The sequence below is a fragment of the Zingiber officinale genome, chromosome 6B (genome assembly GCF_018446385.1).
Source record: "Zingiber officinale cultivar Zhangliang chromosome 6B, Zo_v1.1, whole genome shotgun sequence".
NCBI lineage: Eukaryota > Viridiplantae > Streptophyta > Magnoliopsida > Zingiberales > Zingiberaceae > Zingiber > Zingiber officinale.
The window spans coordinates 69,381,387-69,400,608 of NC_055996.1; the positions used below are offsets into that span (position 1 = coordinate 69,381,387).

At 32.2% G+C, this 19,222-nt stretch overlaps 1 non-coding gene across 1 annotated transcript; it reads left to right on the forward strand.

Annotated features, from left to right (window-relative positions):
• Positions 1–3,318: 3,318 nt before the first annotated feature.
• On the forward strand, positions 3,319–3,390 carry TRNAG-UCC. Its single transcript has one exon. It is a non-coding gene; the product is annotated as a tRNA-Gly (tRNA).
• Positions 3,391–19,222: the final 15,832 nt, after the last annotated feature.

Below are 19,222 nucleotides of genomic sequence, written 5' to 3' on the forward strand. Positions count from 1 at the left end.
TAAGGGCGCAAAGCTCGGCTAGCCCGATTGGCCTTTTCCCCACCCGAGCGTATATTGAGATTTTTGTGAGGCTAAGGGCGCTAAGCCCGGACGGGCGCACAAAAAAAGTTTTATGTTCAACCGACTTTTATCTAGCCAATCGTATATTAAGAGCTTTACGAGGATAAGGGTGCTAAGCCTAAGGATGTAATCAAGCCGACCCGAGCCGAACTCTTGAATGTTTGAGCTTGACTCGTTTATAATCGAGTCGAGCTCGAGTCGAGCTCGAGCTTTATTTAACGAATATATTCATGACTCACGAGCTTATTCGAGCTTTTATCGAGCCTAAACGAGCTTAATAAATATAAATCATAAATTTAAATATTCATTAAAAACTAAATTATATATTTAGAGAAAATTATAATATTATTATCAAATTTTATAATTTTATTCTAATAAATAAATTTAATATATTTGTCTATATTTTTCATAAGTAGAGTGTAAAATCTATAAATTCAATATTAAAACTATTATTATTTTTATTTAAAAGTTACTTAATGAGCTTAACGAGCGTGTTCACGAGCTAACGAGCCGAATATTACGAAACTTGAGCTTGGTTTGTTTATCTTAACGAACCTCAACAAACGAGCTTTTATCGAATCGAGCTTTGAATAGCTCGCGAACTGCTTGATTCATTTACACCCCTAGCTAAGCTCGTCAGGCCTTTTGCCCGGCCGGCCTTTTCCCACCCGAGCGTATATTGAGAACTTTATGAGGCTAAGGGCGCTAAGCCTGGGCCGGCCTTTGCCAGGCCGGGCGCACACAGAAAGTCTTATGTTCCTCGAGCTCGACCAACTTTTCAACCGACCGTGCGCGTCTAAAGAGTGTTAGAAGGCTTAAGTGCCTAGAGCCCGAACGGTCTTTCATTCGATTGGGCTCCTTTGGACCCGGCTAGCCATTTACTGACCGAGTGCATTATTTCTTTAGTTTCAGAGTAAAGTCCTAGAGTACCCGACCGGGATTGTAGCCGGTCAACCTTATCTGAGCGTCCTACTTTAGGGCCGCATGGGCAGAACCCGAGAACTTTGAGAGTGGGTGATCAACAGAATCCGGCGTGGAATGCTCCTATATCATGACTTTAACCATTATATCACCTTGACTTTGACTATCATATTATCTCCTAAATCCGTTCGCTATAATCCGTATCAGGAACACTGCAATCTCAGTCGTTACTTTTCTTCGCATATAGTGATGCGATTACATACGTCGGATTGAGAACTAATTCTTCTTCGCCACTTTAGTAGTATTCCTCAATGCAATCTCTTTGCAGCAAAAAGGCGAAACCCTCGCCCCCAGAGCCCCCACCGACCGGACCCACGGTCATTGTGAGGGAGGTAAATCGCAGCACTCGAGCTAACATGGGACGGACCGGGTGGGATACAGGGATAGGGGATTTATTCCCCCGTTGCCACTGAGTTTCGACCCGACGGCCTCCTTGCAGCAACTTCTGCCCCATGCCATCTCGGATGACCCACGGGGTCAATTCCTCAATGCAATCTCGGTCATCAGATCGAAATCTTCTTCTCGGCGACCATCGATTTGGTGCACCGTTTTAATTGCATCATGGAGGCGAATATAAACAAGTTCGCCTCCTCGTCCTCGTCGTCATTGTTTCCATCTTGCTCGCTTGCGCCGCCAATCTGCTGCTCCTCCTCGTCCTCCTCAGGTGTCTCTGGTGCATTGTAGAGATTTCGAAGCCGTCGAGGCGTCGATGTTAGCCATATCGTTAGCTAACTCATATTTGGATCGGCAATCATCTTTCCGATACGATAGATCCGCCTTGAATCCGCTCGTCTACATTTCAGTTTGCGCATTTTAAGAATCACATTTGAATCTTCACTTTTCAAGCTCATTTGGCACATTGAATGCTATCAGTTGTAACATTTGAAAGTCTTTACATATAATGTGAGAGTGACAAATTTATTATAATGGGATGGAAATTAATTTCCAACAAATATATATCGTTCGAGAACAAATTTTTCCTATTCACTATCGACTATAAATTAACCGATGAAATAGGTGACTTTGTGAGTTGGAGTTGGCATAAGAATATACTGTCTTTTCTTCCTTATAAATCTTATCTGATTGTTTAATCTTTTAACGTTAGAGCTTAAATTTTTTGGCCCGAAATCTAAACCAGGTCAGCAAGCCGATCAATCGTTGCTCAGTTCAACAGGTCCATTCGTAACGCCTTAAATAATACATGATTTTTTGAAACAAGGGAACAATTTAATTTACATGGACCATTATTCTATTTCATTATGATAGTGTCATTGTACTATGGTATCCTGATAAAATATTTAAATTGTCATCTAGATATTTATGGTTCGATCTTTAGTTATGACGTATTTGTAAGAATTTTTTTTTTAAACAAGGATCGCAATCAAAAGATACTGGGTTCTTGAGTTAGTCCGCTGCGCATGCTATTTATCTGATAGCTGGTGGAAAATTTCCTTGAGACATCTTACAACATTTGATGTGGCTAAACGCCTCAATTTAATTTTTTTTATGTTTTTAAAATCAATTTTTTAAAAAAAATTTAAACCTAAATACATATTTATATTTATAGTCTGAGTATTTAATTTTTTTTAATTTCATATATATTTTTTAACTTGAACGTTATAACTAAGAGGAGATCCTCTGAAATACTTTTTGCGGTTTAGAGGATACTGTCTTTACATGTATTGATGGGGATCGATAGTCTCCATTTGTAAAATAGGTGGAGACCATTTATCTCCACCAATACATGTAATAGGAGGATCCTCTGGACCGTAAAAAATGGTCTAGAGGATCTCATTTAGTTATAACTCAATCCCTAAATCCTATAAGTAAATCTAATTAGTGTAATCCGGAGTTAAAAAAATAAATAAATAAATATTATTTAAAATTTTTTAAATATCATCTAAAATTTTTTAACTTAAACACTATAACCGAACCCATAAATTGTTAACTTAACTCTAGAGCTAAAAAAAAATATAAAAATAAATAAATATGTTTGAATTGAGGCGTTCAGAAATTCAAGCGCCTTAACACGGTAAAATAAAAAAAATGGCTATGGTGTGAAAGTGCCTCTAATGTATCGGAGGTCTCTTGAGTCGGTGCACGCACGAGTCCATGGCAGGCGGTTCGCAGCGTATCAAATTTAATCAAAGAAAATATAAACATAAAATATAAAATGGAAAAGTTTATGTCATTAACCACTATAATAATATAAAATTTAGAACGGGAAAGGATTTGAAAACTTAATAAATTTGTGATCGTCGAATTTAAAGTGTGTGAGCGTCTGTAGTCCAACGGTGAGGATAATTGCCTTCCAAGCAATAGATCCGGGTTCGACTCCCGGCAGACGCAATTGCGTATTTTTTTTTGACGCCAGAAATTAAAAGCAAACATTATTATTTTATCAAACTGTGGATGGCTCAGACTTAGTGAAACAATACGATGAAAAAAAAAAAACTCTATAATAGTATTAAAATATTTTCTTAAGTTGCAATTATTTTTACACAAAATATTGATGTTTCTAAAAACTTGTAGAATATTTTTTTAAAAAAAATTAACATACTTACGTTGCAAAACGTGATTATGTTCATCCCTATGTCCTGAGGAGGTAAATCATAAATGACTACTAACCATTAGTATAGGTGGTAAAACATGAAAAGAGGTATGCTCGGGAAAAAAAATTCATGCATTTTAGGGATATAAAAAATACATGAAATATTAAAAAATCTTCATGTAAATTACTTTTGCATAAAATGTGAGGGTGTACTTATACATTAAACTTTGAAGCCATTACAAACTTCTATCACATTAAATTATATTTTGTCTAAAATATGATTTTACATAATATAAATATTTCGTTATTTTAAAAAATAGCTTATAATCTCCATAGAGGATCAAAATATAATATAAACAACTCAGATTCTAACTAATGAGAGAATATTATAATTTTTAGTTATATTAAGAAAGAAAAGCTTATGGCCAAAACTTAACAAAAGAAACCAAAGAACAATAAAATAATCTATATATATATATATGGTGATTGAGAAGCTTTACAAACCTTCCCGACCGAAACAGTTATGAGTTATGACTGGCGAAAAGCTTAGCAGATATCTTGAATAAAATAAAATAAAAGCATATAAAATTTTATATGGAGCTAAGTTATTGTCATTTGATTTTATTTATCTTTGTCAAATTTCTTTTGCTCAAAAATTAAAAAGAATTGTAATTATTTAATGTAATATTGATAGGAGATAAAATATTTATATTATAGTAACATATTTATTAGTTGATCCCGTCCGGAAGTTGAGTTGGATGGAGAGAACTGGTGATGAAGACAGAAATGTTGATAGAGAGAAGACTCGAATTAGAAATTGAAGATATACCATAGGCTTTTGGCCTTCAAGAGGAGCAGGGGAGACGGTAGAAAATGATACACGGGGCTGTTAGAGTGAGAATTAGGGAAGAGGTCCCTAGCGTAAGCACTCCGATGCTCAAGTCAAAAAGAAGTCGAGCTAAAAGCATACGAAAAAGTAGTACTGTAGTAAATGTGTGTATGCGTGGGTGCCTGGCTAATGAAGAGGGTCTCTCTTTTATACAGTCTCTCATAACCTCCATAATAATGTGGCGGTCAGAGAATGCCTATGTAAGAGGATATTGGGTGAGAAAGAATATACAATTGACTTCCAATATAGGGTACGAAAAGGTTCTGCATCACGCATGTGACAAAGTATAGGAATATTCTCTTACACATAGTCATTATTCTCTGACAAGTGGTTATGATTCCCTAATAATGTTGTCTTCTAGTGAGAGTCCGACCGGAGCTGGGATTAGCGGGAATAAATTGGGAGTCATGCCTATGAGAAGTAAATTGGGAAGTTGAGCCCTAAGTGTCTGACCAAAGCTAGGAACGATCGAGAATAAACTAGGAGTCATGCCCATGAGAAATGAGAATTGGGGATCTGAGTCTTGAGTGTCTAACCGGCGCTAGGACCGATCGGGAATAAACCAGGAGTCATACCCATGAGAAATGAACTGGGTGTAAGTATCCGTGGTAGTTTTAATATGATCAACTAAGTCAAGTTAACTACTATTGTATTTTGATCCGTGTGTATGAATTTAGGAGTACAGGAAGTCGAGTGAAAAACGTAGCTAACAAGAAGGACGCCACGAGAGAGAGTCGAAGAGCTCGGTGCATTCGAGAGACGAGTTGTTGCTGAAGAGTACGCTGGCAGACGAGAAGCATGTAGCATTTTCGAGGGACAAGAAGCTAGAGCGGAAGCTTGCTTAAGAAGAAGGCTAGAAAATAGGTTCAAGTGAGCTCTATTCTGGATGGCCGAAATCACCCAAGCAGATGGAGCCAGATCAGAGCAGAACCGGACAGTCAACATCTTATTAACTGTCCGAGCACTTGGACCAAGTCCACGTGCCTGGGTTGAGTCCAAACGCCCGGACCACCTGGGTCAGCCCAAGGCCGCCTAGACGCCCGCCTCGACGAGGAAGGGTGTCTGGGTGCCCGAACCAGGATAAAACTTTACAATTTATCCATTGCATAGTTGTTTACTAGATGATAAGATTTGCCACGCTGGGGTGCCCGGAGAGGATCTGGACGCTCGGACCATGCCACATCAGCAAACAGTCAATTTCAACCGATGGGTTATAAATAGAGCTCTGGTCTTCTCCTATTCGAATAACACACTTTGTACTTTAAGTATTCTTTCTTTCTTTCATTTCTGATTGTCATTTCCGTGTATGAAACTTCTCCACCTTTGATGTTTTATTCGAGAAGAAGATTTTTCTACTAAGCCAACTTTATTTAATTTTTCTTCTGATTGCAAATCAAATAAAAATTTGTGTGTCTCGTACCTTTCTTTAATTCCTTTATATTTTGTTCAAGTGTGTGATTAATAAAGCTCGATTGTTTAAGAAAAATGTTTGTTGTTTTATATTGTTCAAGGCAATTCACCCCTCTTATCGGCTACAAGGGACCAACATTGGGGAGCTAAGCCTTGAGTGTCCGACTGGCTCTGGGACTCGTCGGGAATAAACTGAGCGAGAATCTGGGAGACGTGTGAGTTATGTACCCTTATAACTCGCACGGAGGCAATAGCTTGGGACTCGACCGGCTCGTCGTTGGGCACGTGAGTCATGCACACTTATAATTTACACTGAGACGAGAGTCTAGGACTCGACCGGCTCATCGTTGGAGTACGTGTGAGCCATGCACGCTTAAAACTTGTACCGGGACGAGAATCTGGGACCCGACCAGGTGGTCGTTGGGCGCGTGAGCTATGCACGATTATAACTCACATTGAGCCACAGTCTGGAACCCGACCAGGTGTAATCGGCCGGGAGTGGAAGGAGAACCATGTCCAAGAGAGACTAAGCTCGATGTACCCGACCTGCTACATGCTGGCTGAGAATAGACCGACAGTTATGCCCATGAGAGACTAAGCCCTATATACCGGATCGGATAGGCGCTGGTTAGAAATAGATTGAGAGTCATACTCAAAAGATATGATTCACTTAACCATATTTACTTTGACACTGACTATCTCCTCACTTAGACCTTAATTCACATATCATCCTGATCTTCGATCTCGTATTTCCTTCGAGGCCACCCATTATACATGGTATCATCAGTGTTAATTAAAATTGGAATGTCCGTAGTTATGATATTCTGAGAAATAAAAATTGAAAAAAGGATAAAATAATATTTTAATGATAAATCAAAAAAGGATATTGGATTCCAATAAAAACGGATCTTCTTTTTTTATTTTTATCAGAATTATTTAGTTATATTAGATTTAATTAATTTGCTCCCATAATATTTGACTAATTTTAAGTATTTTAAATAAATTAAAATAATTTTTAATTAATATTTGAGCCATTTAAAAGTATTTTTTGACCAAATTATTTAATAGTTTTAAACATATTAAAAAAATCTAATATATTTTAAAATAAAATATTTTTAAGCAATAATAAAAATAAAGAATAGATTTCTTTTATTCGAATCACATTGTAAATGACCACTCGAAACCATATACTTTCCTCAAGGAATCAACGAAATACTATTATCAGGGCATTCACTACTACAACTAAGGTCTTTAAGAATATACATAAGCATTCTTACAGTATATTTTTTATGACACTAAAATTATGATGACATCATCAGAAAATGTATTGAAATATGATGTTAGTATAGACCCTTTAGTATTCCTAACATTTGTATAATGTTATTATAAAATATTTATGCTAATTTCAAAAGTGTAATGTCACGAAAAAATATTTTATGGACATTTATGTATACCTTTTTATTATCTAAATAAGGACAAATATAAATATCACCTAAAGTAATTTATATTGACAATTATAAATATTTTAAATTTTTATATAAGGACAATAAAATATGTTAGTAATGATAATTTAAAGGATATTTTAAACGGTCATAATCTATAATGACATTTAATAACATTATTAAATGTCAATTATAATATTTTATAAAGACATTAAATAGAAACATTTAGAATACACCACAATAAATTACTGATATTTATCACGAAAAAATTATACATCATCACAATTTAACCATCATCACAATTCACCACAATAAGAATATAAACATTTTACATTCAAAATATCCAATTCATTCACTATATCATCACAATTCATCCATCATCACAAAAGTACAAATGCAATAGTAATGCAAAAATATTGAATCCAATGATAACTAAATACTAACAAATCATTGAGTTTTAAAACTAATAAAGTCTTATAAAATAAAAACTCAACTAATTTACTATCAACCATCTTCAACCATCATTTACAAAATCCAAGTACCTATAACATACAAATACAATCCATAAATTTGTATAAGTAAATTAAAAAATGAAAATATAAATCTAATAAACATAATTTAAAAGATTGAAAATCATATCGAACGAGAAACAAATAAAGTATCATTCTATATGCACAGAAATCTTCACTTATTATCAACTACAATTTTAAAATTTTAATAACATGATAAATATAAAAAATTAATAATATTTCACTAAATGGTTTAAATCATACCAGATGACAAGGCCAAGTTATCATTCTTCCAAGTGTATTCTCAAACCTTTGTAAAAGATCATAAGGTCTAATTAAATTTTCTTCGCGTTCTAGGACAACTAGTACTTGTATTTCACACCAATTTAGTCCTAGTTTTTGTCTCCCTACTATATTATTTGGGTCCATGTTGAGGAGCAGTCATTTTGCCACAATTTTTGTTGAATCAAATAAACTTTTGATCAAGATAGAACTTCCAATCTACATGAAAGTGAAAAATATAGCAAAAATTTTTCAAGATATGTGGAATATATAATAAAATAGAAATTAAAAAAATCTTACCCGTAAGGTTGGATGAGATGGAATAGAACCTTGTGGATTACTACTCGATGAAGTGTGTTGACTATTATTACAATTTGAAAGAGGATTTGTGCTTAATTGATCAGAAATCTTTGTTTCTAACATTATAATATGTTGGCCTTGCTTTTTGATGTGTACACTCATCTTTTCTAACTTTGCATTCTATTCCATAACTAGTCAATTGCATATGTCACAACTAGGAACTACTCCCCATAAATCAAATGGGCTAATACCATCACCAAGCATGCGTACTCGACCAGGTCTATCTAGTCTCATGATTTAAGCAAATATATCATTCAGACTCACTTGATCATTGTAATCTTCAAGAAGTTGATTTTCTAGTTCTTTCATTGCAGCCTTTAAGACATGTTAATACTTATTTAATACATAATAATAATTAAAAAAATACTTTAAAATAAAATAAATGAAGAGTTTAAAGTATCTTACCAATCTTTCTTTAACAATATTGCTTGAGGGACTTCCATTAGCATGAGTAAAATAGGCATGAAATAATTCGACTTGTGTTGGAGAATGCCCCTTTTCTTTTTCCTAAAAATATATTTGGTTACTAATTTCTATAATCAAATGCACATAAAATTATAATATGATAAAAAGATCTACCAATGTTTGTTGCACTTGAGAAAACGATATCCTTCGAGTGGTCTGATTCATTATCCTTTGCTTTCTAGCATTTTTATTCTTTTCACTTCTTTCCTAATATATTAAATTACATATAATACATAAAATAAAAGTTTACTAATATTATATTCTAAATAAATAAAATACATATCTTTGATTTTTCTGTGTTCCAAAAAGCAACTAGTCTCATATATTATTCTACTTGAGCTCTTTCATTTCTTTGTTGTAAAAGAATTTGAATAGAAAACTCAGGATCATAGTACATTCTTTTTAGTTCAGACTTCCAATTTCTCCATTTTTTTGCTATTGAGCATAATGCCCAATTTTCTATTCCTAAAGGAAAGTCATACTTATCTTGTAAAAAAAATATATAGACAAATTATTATTGCTTAAATTAAAAGTTTTAAATACTAAAATTATACAAAGTAATTCAGTTACCTTTATAACATTTAACATGTCTTTCTTTTTGTCCGTTGGCATTTTATGCCAATCTTCTATATCAATTGGATAATACTTACCATTCCTTGCTAAAAAACCCAAGAAATCAGTAAAAAATTTTTTGTTCCTATAGGACGCCCCATATCATCACATAGAATTTTAATACGTGGTAGTGTGCTAGGTCGGCCCCAAATTTCTTTCATAAATGTAAGAACTCTTTTTTTCCTCTTAGTATTATGTTCATTTTCACTAGTTGTACAAAAAAAATTATAATACAACTTTAAAATAATGATTCAATTTAATTATTGCATTCTTCATATATGTTACCTTCATTATATTCTTGGTTCATATCATCATTCTGGTATGGAACTGAAGACATGTTTTCGACAAGTGGAACATTACCTTGCACATTAACATGTAGTTGATTTGAAACTACATCTTTTTGGTTATTCAACGTACCTTCTATGTTTTGATCATCTGTAAAAGTATTGATTCCATTAAGAAAAGATAAATATGAAGAAACATAATTAGTCACTAAATTTGTCATGCATAAAATGAGATATTACCTTATTCATAATCTGTGTGATTTGTGCTTATACTTGGTGGTTGTATATCTATCTCAGTTTGAAGTTTAAAACGAGATTTCCTCTTAGTTAGACGCTTAGAAGCCATTCCTACTATAAATAATAGTTAGTAACATATTATAAATAATAAAAGGTCAATGGTTAAAAATGGAAAGGAAATACATATCACCATATATCATTCAAATATATATAGTAAAAATGAAATAGTTGTTCATTTCAACTCGGCATGGGACTACTATTAGATACAGAATAATGCAGACACACATTTGATAAAATGCATAATGGACCACTATTTGTATCCAAGAAATTGTAGACGCATATAAGTTGTTGCCAACCGTGATACTAGCTAGGGCGGTGCTTGCATCTCCAAAACTCAAAGAAAGGACTATGATAGTCCTGCTAGACACGTAATAAACATGCAGTATAAGACTAGTCAATATGAAGAAATATTTTGTGGAACTGCAATTGATGAAGATACTGATAGCACTGTTTAAAATTGATGTAGGCATATGCAGAGACTACATCTTGTATTATATATTTTCTAATTATGGAATTTGGCTCATTTAAAATCCTTAAAGATTTAATTGATAAAATAAATTTATTTTACATAACCAAAAAGCCATAAAAGCTTATTTCCAATTCTTTTCACGGTCGATAGCCTCACAACTGGTCTAGAACTGAAGACATATTTTCAACAAGTGGGCCATTACCTTGCACATCAACATGCAGTTGATTTGAAACTACGTCTCTTTGGTTATTCAAGGTACCTTCTATGTTTTGACCATCTATAAAAGTATTGATTTCATTAAAAAATGATAAATATGAATAAAAACAATTAGTCATTAAATTTGTCATGCATAAAATGAGATATTACCTTATTCCTGATCTGGGTGATTTTTTACTTATACTTGGTGGTTGCATATCTATCTCATCTTGAAGTTTAAAATGAGATTTCCTCTTAGTTCGGCGCTTAGGAGTCATTCCTACTACAAATAATAGTTAGTAATATATTATAAATAATAAAAAGTCAATAGTTAAAAATGAAAAGGAAAAACATATCACCATATATCATTCAAACATATATAGTAAGAATCTATTCTACTATTATTACAATGATAATTGACTAAACATAATGCATAGACTAGATAAAATATTTTCATAAATCAATATCAATTTTCACTCCTGCAATATCATCACTAACCCAAACTACTTCTTCATGTTCATTGCAATCTTCTGAATTACAAATATAACTTACAAATATAACTTTGAAGATATGTATCAACATCTTCCATAAGCTACATATTATACTTCGCTCGTGCATCAGTGATGATAATGACATGCCAATCACAATCATTTAGATCTTCCACATAAAATACTTACATAGCCTGAGATGCTAAAATATAAGGCTCACTATAATGCCTAACATCTTTAACATTGGCCAACATAAAACCATCTTCATCCAATTTCAGTTGTTTGCCTTTGGAGACCCACTCGCATTCAAATAAAGTAACTTTTTGACCTCCCCATAATCCAACTCAATCACATTTTGCAAAATCCCATAATAATCAGGTTCGCTTAATACTGGATTATATTGTGATCTTTTATACTTGAATAACTTGATGTAGTTGCCCTAATAGTCACACCACAATTTTGAGTTTTCCTCTTATGTTCCATTTATTTTGTATGAAACCTAAATCCATTTGAAACGAATTTATGGTATTGTATCCCAATGATATTCGAGCCTCTAGCAAGTGATCTCAAATCATTTAAAACAGGATCATCTATCATACAAGAAGGACTTACTCATTTATATTTGAAAAAAATAATATGTATTTTTAATAACTATTACAACACAACTTACATGATTGGCAAACCATGAGACAAAAGTTTCACTATGTATATGTTCAATTTGGTGTAGTGGAAGACGAGAATGACTAAATTGCACAATTCCACGATGTTCACTGCAAATTAGTAATATTAATTTCATAAATAATTATGACTAAATAGTTATATATTTAAACAGCATGAATTATATAAAATCATACTCTATATAAGATTGTAATAGATGACAATTGAATAACACATATTGATGTACATTCTTTAATATCTCAATATCAAACTTAGTTGCAATGAACTTTCCAAGTGCATAGCCAGATATGTTAAACACATATAATGCAAATGTTGAGTTAATATTTGCATTATCATTTCTTGATGATTGATTAAATCTTGTTTCTACATAATCTGCTAAATATAAAGAGCAGAATGTCAAACATTCCTCAACCAAATACCCCTCAGCAATAGATCCTTTTGGCATATTTCTATTTTGAACATAGGACTTCAATGTCCCTAGGTACCTTATGTCAAAAACACAACAATTAGTATTATTTAACAAATAATAGATTTTAAATATAATAACATTAAAAAAATGTATATATTACCTTTCAATTGGATACATCCAATGATAGTGAATTGGCCCAACAAATTGTACTTTAGTAGCCAAATGAATAGTTAGATGAACCATTATGTCAAAAAATGAGGGAGGAAAAATCCTTTCCAACTCACATAGGATCATTGCAATATCTCTTCTCAGACGAGTCATATCCGTAGGAGAGATTACTTTATTACATAACTCTTGAAAACATCTGCTTAATCTAATCAACGGAACTCAAACTGACTTAGATAAGGTTCTACGTAGTGCTACTAGCAACAATTGTTGTATCAAAATGTGATTGTCATGACTCTTTAGACCAATTAATTTTGGAGGTTTCATTTGAACACATCGTGATATGTTAGATGTATAGCCATCTGAAATTTTAATTTGCTTTAGAACCTTGCAAAATATGCTCTTCTCTTTTTTCCCCATTGAAAAAGATGTTGGAGGTAAATAAACTTTCTTTGGTCCTTTCTCAATATGATGCAGTGCTATTCTTATCCCCATTTCTTGCAAATCAAGTCATGATTTAAGATTATCTTTTGTTTTTCCTTCCATATTCAGCAATGCCCCACAAATATTTTCGCAAACATTCTTTTCAATATGCATAATGTCAAGATTATGATGTATCACATTATCTTTCCAATACGGTAAATCGAAAAAAATACTCAATTTTTTCCAATTAAATGGTAATGCTAAATTATCATTAATTGTTTTCCCAAATGTAAATTTTAAAATTTTCAACTCATCCATCACCATGTCCTTGATAGTGTGGGTGGCGGTATTCCAAATTCTTCCATGCCATCAAACAATTGAGTATTTTTTCGAAACACATTATCACTATTTAAAAACTTACAGTGACCCATATAACAGTATTTTCCACCATTTTTTAACCACTGTGAATGTGTAAATTTATGACATACTGGGTATGCAAGCTGTCCTTTAGTGCTCCATCCTAATAAAGTTGCATATCTAGGGAAATCACTTATTGTCCATAGTAATGCGACATGCAATTGAAAATTTTGTTTAGTTGATGTATTATATGTTTGCACTCTCTCACAAATCCTTCAAATCTACAATAAGAGGTTGCAAGTAGACGTCAATGTTATTTCTTGGAGCCAATGGGTCGGGTATCAATAATGACAACAGAAAGTATGGTTGCTTCATACACATCCATGGTGGAAGATTATATGACATTAAAATGACTGACCATGTACTATGTGCCACACTCATATTTTTGAATGGATTAAATCCATCTGATGTTAAACCAAGCCTTATGTTCCAAGGATCCTTTGCAAATTCTGAGTATTTATGATCAAATGTTTGCCAAGCTGGAGAGTCAGTTGGATGTCGCATGTAACCATCCTTTGTGCGAGATTCAGAATGTCATCTCATATGGGATGCTATTTTGGATGACATGAACAAATGTTGTAATCTAGGCTTTATTGGAAAATACAATAAAACTTTATGTGAAAATTTTCTCTTTTCACTAGTAGAATCATTTTCGGATGTTTCACTACATGTTTCACATTGAATTCTTTCTTTATCCAACCTCTAGTACAAAGTGCAATCATTAAGGTAAGCATCAATCTTTTCATAACAAAGTCCTATTTGCTTCATCAATTTCTCTACTTCATAGTATGACTTAGGCAAATCAGCCATTGCATTAGGAAATGCTTCTCTCAATAAATCTAAAAGCATATCAAAAATCTTATCTAAAAGCATATCAAAAATCTTATTATTAATTTTGCCTAGACACTTTAAATGAAGCAAGCGAATCATGAATGCAAGTTTTGAGAATTTTTTTTACATCCTGGATATAATTCTTTTTGTGAATCATCAATTAATTTATAGAATTTCTTAGGCTCTCCCGTTGGAATTTCATTATCATTTTTAAATTCTGATGTGCTAATTATATTATCATTGTCTGAGATCCTAAATGCCTCATAAATTAAACCTAGCATATCATCTGCATAATTGTTAGATGGAACAGAAGTAGAATTTGTAGATGTACAATATAATATCTCTCCATGAGAGCTACCTAATGAGTATAACCTTTGATAAATCCATCATCTGTGAAATGATCAAAGACAACACCTCTTGAAACAAATATACAAATCTAACATCGTATACATGGATATAAAATCATTCCATTTATATTTGCATTAGAAAATGTAAAATGTAAGAAACTTTGAATACTATTTCTATACTTCTCAGTTTGTCTCGGTAAAAACATCCAACTCTTATCCATAATGATTCTAAAAAACCACTTATTAAAATCAATTTGACATTATGATATATTGTTAAATTTTAAAATGCATGTATACTAAATTTAACACTCATAAATAAAGAACTGTATCACAAATGAAATTCACAAGGTAGAGAACTCAAGATATAGAGAAATCTTTATAACACAAGGACTCAAGAGGATACAATGTAACAATCAATGGTATCTTATAATTTATCACACCTAAGAAAAATCAACAGTACAAAAAAAAACAACTCAATATGGTATCTTATTTTTACCATGTCCTAGGTGCAAATTGCTAGATATATGATGTGGAATAAAATTATTCATTTTTCTTGGCTCTTAAACGCATGCATCCATGCTTGCCTATACATAGTTTGTGAAATACATAATCAAAGTTTTTAGGACAAAAGGATAAGGTATTGCATAAGAGGATCTCATTTCTACAACTCTTGAGTTGTTAAGTCAAATATAAGTACAAGCATAGCAATCAACAATCTATACTATGGTTTGAAATCTCCTGCTCTATAAGGTGGATCGATCAATCTCATTTCTACTTCTCTTAATTCTTTTCAATATCTTTTAGGTACTTTGCTTTTAATTTTCATTGATATATTTAAATGAACGACACCCACTCATAATTTTATACCAAAAATGCATATACACATTGTAGATTAGAATGAAAAGTAGATGACTAAATAATGGACTAAAGTGGTCTCTAATGGAAATGAGCTATAAAGCCTTAAAATTTACTATGGACACCCCCATTGTATAAAGCCTTAAAATCATATACACTTGAAATCTTCTACTTAGTACTTAGTTGTCACTGCTTTATGTCTTTCTTCAATATTAACAAGATATAGGTTCCATGATTTCACCCAACTTGATAATAATGGTCTAAAAGAAAACCAACTTGACACTATTGAAGTTGAATGCTTGAAGGAAGAAATATTTGAACAAAACTAACAACTCAAGTTAATTTGAAGATGATGTTTTTTATCCAAGGATATAGTTGAACTATTTTTGCTAATATCAGGACAATTAGGATGAGTAGAAAACTAACTTAGTAGAAGTCTCCAACTCAGTCATAATAATAAGATAATTTCATAGAACCAACACGTGTAGGTTGAGCTCAATGTTGAGAAGTAGAAAATTGAGAATAAACATGAGATGTAGAGGTGACCAAGTTGAAAAAATTAAGAATCTCTAAAAGTCTCACGAGATCAAACATTTGTACTCTTCTTGTGCAAAGCAACTAAATTATGATTACAACTACAAGCGATACAACCACTCCATCGTTCTATTGTCAAACCTTTCAAAGGATGTCTTTAAGCTAGTTATGTTTTGTGCAAAGCACGAGATATAAGGATGAATTTGGTAATGCAGTATCTTTAGGTGATGAGCAGGTCATAGCAGACATTTTTTAGACCTCAAATGAATTTTTAAAGAAGGTCCCTCTCAAACAATATTACCTATCCGGCTAGAAAAATGTTTATTGATTATATCTAGTAAAATATTATAAACATATTGAGAAATATGAACTATATTTATTATAAACAAATGTTTATTGATTTCTCAAACGCATAAATTATTGAATTCTTTATATACAATTAACTCAAATACTTTAAATCTAACTCGAGAAATACGAATACATTAGACATAAATATATAAATGAGTAATTGTATACTTATACAAGAAAGAACAACTAAAGAAATTAAAATACCTGGTAGAGATAAATATATTATGACTAATTATTTTTATAAAACTTAGTGTCTAACTTTATAGAATCTCCCCTTAGTCTCCCCCATATACTCAAGTCAATTAAGTAACAGTAGAGCAATTTTGAATTTATACCAAGGGAAAAAACTAATATATACTATCAAATTAATTAACAAAGTAACAAAAGGCTATCAAAAATAAAATGCACATGACACATCATTAGCCAAGTGGAACAAACTAAAGAATCCCTAGATCTCATAACACTGACTAAGATTGAACACATTACATAAGAAAGAAATATATCCATCAAAATTCAAAGAAAATAAACCAACCACACATACAAGTGAAGCTTGTTAGACAAGGACTGAAACTTAAAACTATTATTATATATACCTATTTGATTCTGTAGAAAAGAGCAAGGTGACTATCAAAACTTCCAATCCACAACCTAAAAAATAAGAAATGAGTCGGGAGCATATACAAAACAAAACTTCCAATCCACAACCTAAAAAAAATAAATTACAAATCAACATCAGCCAACCAACATCGTTTCTTCCAATTATATAGAGTCGGCTTCCATAACTATTGTTCCTCTATTGAAGTTCATACAGATGTGACTTGCAGCGGCGGCGACTGGCAATGTTGGTGAGAGGAGCGGCGATGGCGAGAGGAGCAGTAACAGGGATGGATGAGCGTAGGTGAGAGGAGACGACAATAGCAGGTTAGGGAGGAGAAAAGGAGAGGAATGACAACAAGGATGAGTGAGCGTGGGTGAGAGGAGTGGCGACGGTGAGAGCATATTAGGGAGCCGCGATGATGAGAATGGGTTAGGGAGGAGAAAGGCAGAATCACGGTGGAGGCAGTGCTGTGGAGGAATTGTGGTGGCGACACGCGATGGAGGCCGATGGCGGCACAGGTATACGTGAGCGTGGGTGAGAGGAGCGGCGATAGCAAGAGTAGATTAGGGAGGAGAAAGGGAGAGGAGCAGTGATGGCGAGAGCATATTAGGGAGGAGAAGGGGAGAAGAGCTCTAACAATTTGATATGCGCTTAGCTCTTGAAATGACATGAATTTATGAATGCAAGGTTTGAGGTTTATAGTTTAATAGCAACAGGAAAATTTCAATTGCAAACATGCTCTTTCATCTCGAAATTAACAATAAGGATGCGACCCATAATTAATTAGGTACAAAAAAAACATTGATAATATATAGGGAGATTTTTTGATTAAGAAGAGAGTGATAAGTTTTGATGTTTTTATGTGATATTGAGATGACATATTGGAGACTAAAAAAACTCATATTGAGCTTGAACCATTTGATATGCCCTTAGCTCTTAAAATAACATGAATTTATGGATGCAATGTTTGAGGTTTGTAGTTTAAGAGCGATAGGAAAATTTCAAAAACATTTTTTCATCTTAAAATTAACAATATGAGTGGGACCAATAATTAATAATGTATATAAAAAAGTTGATAATGTAGGTCCATAAAATAGTTATAGGGAGGTTTTTTTATTACGGAGAAAATGATAGGTTTATATATTTTTGATGTGACATTGAGGTGACATATTAGAGAGTAGAAAAAACTCATATAGAGCTCTAATCATTTAAGATGCCCTTAGATTTTAAAATGACATGGATTTATAGATACAAGGTTTGAGATTTATATTTTAAGAATAATAATGAAATTTTAAACTTGTTCTTTCATTTCAAAATTAACAATATGGGTGGGAGCAATAATTAATTTAATAAAAAAAAGTTAATAATGTCAAAAAAAAAAAAAAAGAGTTATATAGAGTTTTTTAAATTGTGGATAGAGTGATAGGTTTTTATGTTTTTATGTGACATTGAAATAATATATTGGAGACTACAAAAATCTCATATAGAGCTCTACCCTTAGCTCTTAAAATGACATGAATTTATGGACGCAAGGTTTGAGATTTGCAATTGAAGAGCGATAGCAAAATTTCAAAGATGCTTTTTTATCTCAATCATGCAAAATTAACAATATGGGTGGAACCATTAATAATGATATAAAAAAGTTGATAATGTAGGGTCCACACAAAAGTTAGAGGTTTGTTTTTTTTTAATTATGGAGAGAGTAATATGTTTTTAATATGATAGTGAGGTGACATATTAGAGACTAAAAAAAGATTATATAGAATTTTAATTATTTCAGATGCCCTTAGCATCCATATCAATTGCCTTAAATTTAACTTTTACATTTTGTATAAAAAAAAATATTTACATCAGTTGTTCTACTTATTCTCTAAATATACATTTTATGAATAGTAATTTTCTAAATTTAAGGAATGAATTTCATTCCTTAAACATTAAAATAGTATTTCTCATTCCTCTAGTAATAAAAAATTTCTCTCTTACATCTAATAATCTAATAATAAAAAATAAGAAGGAAAGAGAAAAAATAATAAGAATAATAAATACATAGTAAATTATTGGGAAGTTATATGAAAAATATATATCTAAATTTAATAAAAATAGTTCTTTTACTCTAAATTTTAGATTTTAAATTTTACTCTAAATTTTAGATTTTAAATTTTGAATGAGAATTATGATATGGATGCTCTAAAATGATATGAATTTATTAACGCAAGGCATGCTCATTTATCTTAAAATTAATAATATGAGTGAGACTAATTAATGATGTATAAATTTTTTTCTTAAAAATAAAATTATATGGATATTTTGTTGATTAGGAAAA